The sequence below is a fragment of the Apium graveolens genome, chromosome 8, assembly GCF_009905375.1.
Source record: "Apium graveolens cultivar Ventura chromosome 8, ASM990537v1, whole genome shotgun sequence".
Taxonomy (NCBI): Eukaryota; Viridiplantae; Streptophyta; class Magnoliopsida; order Apiales; family Apiaceae; genus Apium; species Apium graveolens.
Genome location: NC_133654.1, coordinates 115,051,736 through 115,061,118, shown reverse-complemented (window position 1 = coordinate 115,061,118; position 9,383 = coordinate 115,051,736).

The window sequence follows — 9,383 nt, the reverse complement described above, 5'->3', positions numbered from 1 at the left end:
CATAGAAAATCACATGGTAACCTCTGTCACAGATTTGACTTACACTGATCAAATTATGCTTGAGTCCTGCAACCAGACCTATATTTTCAGTGATGACATTCCCAAGATTGATTTGGCCATATCCCAAGATTTTTCCTACGTTGCCATCTCCATAAGAAATATTTGGGCCAACCTTCTCCTTAAACTCTAATAGCAGGGATTTAAAACCAGTCATGTGTCCTGATCATCCACTGTCCAAGACTAGAGAATTTCTCCTGTTACCCTGCAATTAGTATTTAAATCAATTATTGTTTTAAAGGACCCAAAATTGTTTGGATCTTTTGGCCTTTTTAAGTTTTTTTAAATATGCAGCAAAAGACTTCATATCAGAGTTTATGTTAACATTTTTACTCTCAGTATTTACACATGCATAAATATTTTTTGCTTTATTTAAAGTGGATTTCAGTTTATAATAATTAAAATATAAACCATGATACTCTTTACATGTATAAATAGAGTGCCATACACTACCACAATGAAAACAAAGATTATGTGGTTTATATCTAACTGTTCTATACCTAAACTCTGATTTGGGAGGAACAATATTTATTTCTTTATGCTTCCTGCAAGAATTAGCAAGATGATTAGTACTACCACAGTTCAAGCATGTCTTTCTAGGTGCATTGGGAATAGTTTTATAAGTACCATTTTCATTAACACCTACCTTACCATTCCTATTTTTCCTAGGTTTTTTCTTCTTGTCTTTCATGTGTAAATCCTTCAACTTTTGCTTAAGCTATTTCTGAGTCATTAAACCAATATTTACTGATCTTTTGTGAACTTTTTCACTCTTATCAGTATTTAAGTTTGATTTAGGTGCTGAGGTTGAACCTACCTCATAAACTGACTTAATAGCGTCCGCACTTGAATTAAACTTAATGGGATTTAGCTAAACTTTGTTTAGTATAACCTTAGGATTAGTATTTGTTGTTTAATCTCCTCAGTTTCTTCTACATTCTTCTTATCAGAATTAGATCTATTTGCATATCCTAATCCTAATCCCCAACAACCATTTTATAAAATTTCCTGAGTTGTCTTTCCGAGTTAGTCCAAAGCTTAATAACCTCTCTTTATTTAGATAACTCCTTTTCTAGATAAGCATGCTTTTCTAACAGTTTTTCTTAACATAAACAACATTATCTCTTTCTTTTTAAAGTTCTGGCATGCAAAGTAGCTCAATTTGTAGGTGATCATTCATTTGCTTTAACTCAGAGTTTTCACTCTTGATTCTATTATTCTCTAAAGTTTGATCCCTATAACTAACATGCAGATATTTAAGAAATAGTCTTAATTCACAGATATTATCAGTATCAAAAGCAAGTATGGTTTGAGGTACCTTTAACTTAGTAGTGTCAGCCTCAGTATCAGTATTTTCCATGAAGGCATAGTTCACACCATCATCTGAATTTGATGAATCATCCCCGTTTTTCTTCTTTGTCATCAAGGCTTGTTTCTTTTCAGCTTTTGGTTTTCTGCAGTCAGCTACAAGGTATCCAATTCCATCACAGTTACATCACCTTTCCTTTGACTTGACAGATTTTCCAGCCTTTGATTCCTTCCAGTCAGCATTTTTTCTGTCATTTCTCCTATCAGGGTTTGAGGAACCGGAACCCCTTCTAGAAAACCTTTTCCCTTTCTTGAAGTTCTTGTGGACCGTCTTCTTGAAACTGTTAAACAATAGAGCAACCATTTATTCAATGTCTTCATTGTTGTGATGATCACTATCAGTATCTGATTCACTATCAGTATTTGAATCATCATCATAGTTTGATGACTCAGTATCAGACTTTGCAATCATAGCTTTTCATTTGGAGTATCCTTTTCTTCTAGTTTTCTCCTTTGGCTTTTCTTCAACTTTAAGTGCAATTGGTCTAGTGTTTGATCCTTTTCTATTGCTTCTTTGCTTGATCTCTAGTTCATAAGTCTTCAACATGCCATAGATCTCATCTAGAGTTGTTTTATCAAGATCATAATTATCCCTTATTGATGTGACCTTAAAGTCCCACTTTTTAGGGAGTGCAAGTAGAAAATTCAAGTTTGAGTCCTCCAAGTCATATTCCTTGTTCATCAGAGATAAGTCATTCAACATCTTTTGAAATTTATCATAGATCTCAGTTACGGACTCATTATCTCTTGAGTTAAAGTGCTCATATTCCTGTGTAAGTACCGTCCCCCTGTTTTTCTTCACAGCAGTAGTTCCTTGACACTTAACTTCTAAAGCATCCCAAATTTCCTTTTATGTTGGACATAACACTATCAAGACTGCTACAAAGAATATGTTTGTCTTTTTCATCTTTCATAATGGATGAAAGATCTTTAGGAGAATAATCCTTTTTATCCATATCAACCATCTTTTCTTCGTCACCAGCAACATAAATATCTAACTTCATTAGTTTGTGAGGACCATCATAAATCCTATTCAGGTATTCAGGATCTGTTACTTCTAGACACATGGCCATCCTTACCTTCCATATTGGATATTCATGAATCTTCTCGATTGGAACCTTGATAGCCTCATATTTGCTCATATTTTGAGTGATAGGTAGATTTACTGGTGTGGCTGAGGGTGGTGGGGGATTCTGTTGTTCTTCTTTGTCTGCCATTAAATCTTAAACTGTTTATACATCAACAACAAGCCCTGATACCAATTATTACGTCCATAATCAACTGTAGTGGGAGGAGTGAATACAGTTTATTCAATCAATTCGATAAAACTTTAACAAAATCAATAATTTTTATATTAAACTGATAAAAACTATTACACAAGTACTCTCTCAAAGGATGAACAATTATCCTTGAGAGCTTCTAGGTTCTCTGAGAGATATAACAATTCGTTAACTCATATAAAGTAAACATAATTTATGCTTATAAAGTGCACAGTTATACAATCAATAAGGAATCATATCATTTTACAATAAGGAAACCTAATACATATCCATGTATGATTGCTTCTAAAATAAAGTCCTTCACCGCCTTGAATTCGACAATCCTTTTCCTTCTCAAATATCCACTGAAGTGACAAATACTGATCATCTAATGCTGATTATCAAATATTGATAGACAAGTACTGATGACGTCACCTTCAGTAAATATTGATAGTAAGTCCTGATAATAAACTCTGATAGTTTATATCCTGATATCATCAATTATATCTAACACATATCAATATCATTTTCACTCTGATCAAAGATCCTGTAATCTAATTTGTAATCTTGTCATAACTCTGATTAATAGGTTAAGATCCTGTGCAACTAGATTGAGTACTCTGATTAGATTCCGTATGATTAAAACATGTTCTCTGAGTAATTTTATATGAGTTTTGAGTTTCGGACCCTAGGTAACTCTGACAACAGATTCCTGGGTCACTCTGATTCTCTGTTTATTCTAGAATAACTATGTTTATCCTGTGCTAGAATAAATATGCAGCATAAGTAATGATAGTTGTGGTATTATTATGTCGAGTAATTATTAATAGGTTTAGTTTGGTTATGACTAATCAATTGGTGCACACTTGTTGAATGTACTCTTGGCATAACTGATTGATTTTATGACTTATATGTTTGTCATGTGTGTAACTCTAATGATCTTGATATGCTTTTACTTTGTTTCGGATATTAGATCCTGATATATTCATTATACTCTGATTACCTTATGCAAGTCTTATAAGCTTAAAACAATGTTCAAGTCTTATAAGCTTAAAACAATGTTCACCCCATTTCCTCTAAAGTTGTAATATCCCATATTTTTAGAATTATTATTTGAATATATATATATATATATATGTGCTTTACGATTTAGAAGGAATAAAATAGTGGATATTTTATTCTTGTTTCATGGGTTCGTGTCTTTCATTAGGTTATTGTGCTAATTGATAGCAGGTATTAATATTTGTTAGTATTGTGAAAGTATTTAAATACTTTTACTATTTCAAAATTTTATCTAAAAGCCGATTATTTTATCGATATCGGTAAAACTGGGTGTATTTTCCTGTCTTAAGGATCGATTGGATATTTTACTCACCTAAATATTTTATTGGTGTTAGAAATATTATCTGGTATTTTAACTGTGTTCACCCGGTTGTAGGGTAAGGTTTAAAAATATTTAAAATGATATTTTACAGCTATTTTGTTACATGTTAAATGAAATATTATGTGTTTAATATTATTTAAAAGTGAGTCTGGCCATGAATTAACATGCGATAGAGTTGTGGATGGTCCCATAAGGACAAGAGTATTTTTCGGATACTCGTTACGTGTTTAAAATGCATTTATATGAATTGATCTGCAATTTGGACTCGTATTTAATTGCGTTTTATCGAGGTACTCGTTTTATCTCATTTTATGTGCATTTGATTGCATTTAATGTGTTTTCGGGATTTTCTCTTAATTTAGGAATTGTTTCTGTTTTTTAAAAATCAACGAACCGGGACTCCACCGGGACATCAGAGCCCAAAAAATTCATGTTTCTTATAGAATCATTCGTATTTCAAATACCCGGTATTTTTCTGTATTTTTGAATTATTCACAAATTTTAGGGAATTTTGACATAAATTTTATATTTTATTGCTTTTTAAATTAATCCCCATAATTATTATTTTGGGGCCTAATTATTTTAATTAGGGGATAAAAACACCCTTAAATGATTTTAGGGTATTAATTTTGCAAATAATATAAATAGCTGCAGATTTATTTTATTGATTTTTATTAAAAAATTGAGACAATAGAAGGAAACCAAGAATAAAGCTTGGGGGTGAAATTCTTGAGCATAGTTTTGATTAATGATTGTGAATGATTCTGTTATCCATTTTTTATGCTCGAATAACCGATTTGAAGCTCTCACCGAGCCTTATCTGTTGGTACCAAAATCACGGATCAAGGTTGATTCTCTCTCAAAATCGATGTTCATCATTTTGACCCGATTTGGGTTTGTGATTTCAGTTGATTTTTGATTGTTTCTAAAGATATGAATAGCTTTAATATGTTCAACACAATCGATTTATGCATAAATTTGTAGAGTTTTAGTTCGGGAAGTGTTTAGACAAGTTCATCGGTTTTGGGTCGTTGAACTTTTGATTTTTCTGGATTTCTTGATGATTGTTTGTTTATATGATTCATTGTGTTAGATTGTAGAAACTCTAAGCTTCGTTTTCATACATAATTTGTAGGAGTTTGGTTAGGTTTTGATAAAAATCGATTTTTACCATGTTTTTGCAATTCAAATTCTCATCTTGTTCTTGTTGTTATGATAATATGGTCATCGGTAGTTAATTATACGTGAATCATGCTTGAATTTGGTATGTTAACCAGGATTTTTGGTTAAAAATCGGAAGTTTCGAGTTGGCCGGATAATTTGTTGTGTTCGCCGGATTTTTATTCATTTTCGGCCGGAGAAATTGTTCGAGCGTTGGATTGTTGCTATTAATGGCTTGGATGAGTTCCTAGAACTGTATTGATTCATGTGGGGGTGAAAACGGTGTAAAAACCCGTTATTCATGTGTCTCCGCTCGATCCCGCAACAAAGACCCTGACCTTAAGTTTTCTGTTAGTGCATAATTTTATTTTTAAAAAAATTCAAAATCTTTTATTTTAATTCCTAAAATCATTTTAAAATTCCAATTTTAATTTGGTTAATTATTTAATAATTAACTGAATTATTTCAAATTCAAAAATTTTATTTTCTTTTATTATTTTCAAAAATCAAAATTTGATTTAATTATTTATGATTTATTTTAGTTAATTATTTATGGATTTAATTGATTGATTAATTCATTTAATCAATTAATTTTATTTATAAATAGTAAAATAAAATATAATTATTTATAATTAAGCCATATAATTCCTAAAAATTATATTTGGGCTTTTAGAAAAATTATATTTGAGTATTTAAAAATCAATTAATATTATTATTTATTGATTTATTCTTATTTTCTTCATATTAAATAAATCGTTGGTCCGTTTAATACGAAACGAACGCGTATAGACTCAGAAAAATATTCCGCTTTCAATAAAAATATTTTCGAGACCAGAAACCTTTTGTTTCGAAAGGTCTCTTGTTTTGTAAATCGATTCTGAGTCGCATAGTGACTGAAAGGTCATATTTTCGACCCAATTTCAGTTTTAAACGTACTGAGTCGAACCTTTTGAGGAACCGAGTCATGTGTTATATGAATTATGTGATACGTGGATTATATGCTTACGTTTTTTATGAATTACGTGCGTACATAGGTCAATAGTCTTGTGTTTGACTGTTTCCTTTTTGTGTGGGTTATCGTATTGGTAGATGATAGGATTTTGACACGCAATTCATCGAGTAATTATCCTTTAGAGGATTAAATTTGTATCTTTTAATTATAGATACAGATCATTTGAGTTGGTCAGGAAAAGACATTGGAAAGAATAAAATGGAATGGTATTGAATATCTGGCTTCTAGCAATTGCAAAAGCGACGTATCAGTGAATTATTGGAATAAAAGATGATGAGGCCATAGGATGTCAGAATAAGGAATTGTGTTATTGCGAGTGTGACTAACTTTTAAAAACCCAAAAGCAAGTATCCCTATCATCACTTATTGTTCAAGTGATATTTATTTTGAATCCCATCATGTAAGTATTGCTTTCCCTATTCTCAGTTCAGAATAGATAAGTGTTTTACATATTGCTGAGTTAAATGTTTAGCATGCAAGTACTCTCTACTATTCTATGTTCAGAATAGTTAAATGTTTTTACTTATCAAATTACTGGATTTATAAATATTTTGGATTTTGAGAAAAATGTTTTAGTTGCGAGTATTCCTACCCAAGTGAATGGGGTAATAAAAATTTATAAGGGTGTCGATTATTATGACCCCTTTTTAGTAAAAAGGTTTTAAGATTGGATGATTACTGATTATATCGTAGGTGATAGAGACATCGGTCCAGCTGTAATATCTTTTAAGGTGAATATATGCCAAGTCTTGCGCCTTATAGGTACCGTATGGCTGCGGTATATGGGGCCTATATTTACGGTATGTCTGCGGGATATCGGTGCTATTTCGTGACTGATCATCAGGAACAACATGAAATATAATTGGTTCCAATCTAAATTGATATCTAAAATTCTTTATTGTTTTGATAATCATTGAATAAATGATTTATCAACTATTTCTGTTTTGGATTAAAGGTGTAATGCAGTTTTGATTCAGTTTCTACTTGATGTGGATAATTATATTGTTGTTAAATATCAAAGGTGGTATTGGTACAGATGATTGATGTTGACTTCAGTATGGGATGTTGTGAGCATTAAAGTTCGTATTGATATCTAATTTGATATGACAACAAAATAGGTATTATTATCAGGAGTTTGTTTTTAGAAAAAAGTTTGTATTTCATTCCATAATCATTGTTTCATGTTATTGTTATTTACGATATTTCTGTAAACACTGTTTTACGAGTTTTATTCTCGTCAAGATTCAAAGTATTGCTGAAGCATTTTGCTCGAAAATATCAAAAAGAGTTTTGAATACAGTGAGAAACAATTATCGGATTCTTTAATAAATTTTCTATTTCAGCAATTATGATTTTAAAATGTTCTGCGCTATTACAGATGTCGGTTTAATATAAAAACGACCATATATATTCTATAATGAACTTGCTGAGCAATTCTTTCGCTCATACTTGCCTATTTTTAAATCTAACCTCTAGTGAGAATTAGCTTGTGCTATTTAGCCGCGTAATTCGAGGAAGCAAGAGGAAGCTTTTAGAAGGTGGTTGGTCCAGGATTTGCGGACTAGTGTAAGTTCTATTTTATAAAGTTATATTTATATATGTATTAGTTATGTATTGAATCGTTGGTCTAGTATACTTCTCTTCGAAGTTATACTTGTGGGTTAAGCTTGAGTTTGGGAATTATTGAAAAGAGTTTTAAAAGAAAGTGAAAAATTTATTTATTGAATTCGGAATTCTTTTTTCTAGAACTGTAACCTTAAAAGATCTTGGATTAGTTTGGGGTCATAGATGCTAAATATTTTCCGCTGGCATTTGTATATTGATTAAACAAGTTTATTTGGATTGAGGTTTCATCGTGACAACTGTTGAGTGGCATTTATGACACTTTATAATGATCTAATAAGCTTTGAATTGATTCCTTTGTACTCAAGTTGTTAGGTGTTTTAACGTGTTTTCGAATGTTTTTGCATTTTAGGCATTATCTCGGTAATCAGGTGCATTAGCATTATTTTGGTGCTAATTTGGTTTCAAGGTGGTGTTGGAATAAAAGCTCGTTGAAAGCCGGCTCGAAGCTGTAAGAAAAAAAAATAAAGAAGTCAGTTTTGGCAGAAGCCCAGCGCGCCCGTTCTGATCAAGCGCGCAACCGCGCCGAAGTTCAGAAAGCCAGCGCGCCCGCGCTGATCAAGCGCACGCCCGCGCTGATCAAGCGCGCACCCGCGCCGTGTCGGGATGCAGAATTCTGATTTTATTCTAATTTGAATTGGGAGACTTCTATGCTGCATGGGGCTGCTATATAAACAACTCTAGGTCATTTTTATTAAGTAATCAAGCCAGAGACATATCAAGGAGAGCATAAGAAGACCGATTTGGTACGATTTAATGAAGACGAAGAAGATCTTGTTTTTACTTGTGAACCTTTGTTTTAAGTTGTATTTGGATGCTAGTTTTCTTATTTGTAAACCTTAATCTTGTTTTGTACTTGGTTTTAATTATTCGTTATAAAGACTATATTTTATATACCATGCTTTCATCGGAACCCACGTTGATGATGAGTCCGATTATGGGCTAATTGTTATCGTGGGGTTCTAGCGTATTTATTTATGGATTTCTTTAGTTGAATTGTTTGATGCCTTAGTATGTGATGATTGTATGATATCCTAGTATTGGGTGTGCGTATTCGTCTTATGAGTGTCGCGAACTTATAAGATAGTGTGTTAATTCTTAATGAAGCGAAAGTGAATTTAAGGATTTAGAACTTGCCATGCTAGCATAGGTTCATGTATTCGATATGCATGATTCGTAGGTAATTTTAACCATCTTACTTTCCCTGTGTAATCAAGATAGATAACTTGTGCTTAAACCGTTATATTGTCAAATTATATAGACATATAGGATCTCAATACAATTGGTGTCTATTCAGCTTCTATCTCTTTTGTGGATTTCTGGTAGTATGGTACTCGTGCAACGAAAGTTAGCGTTTATCAGTTTCGAGTTGTCTGATTAGTGTCATCACCATTGCATGCTAAGGTTAAGAATAATAAGGTTATTGAATGAAGTATTTAATGAAGTTAGAATCCCATGTTTGTCATATATATTAATTCAATCAATCTTATCCTCGTAGTTATAATCATTAGTTAATTAT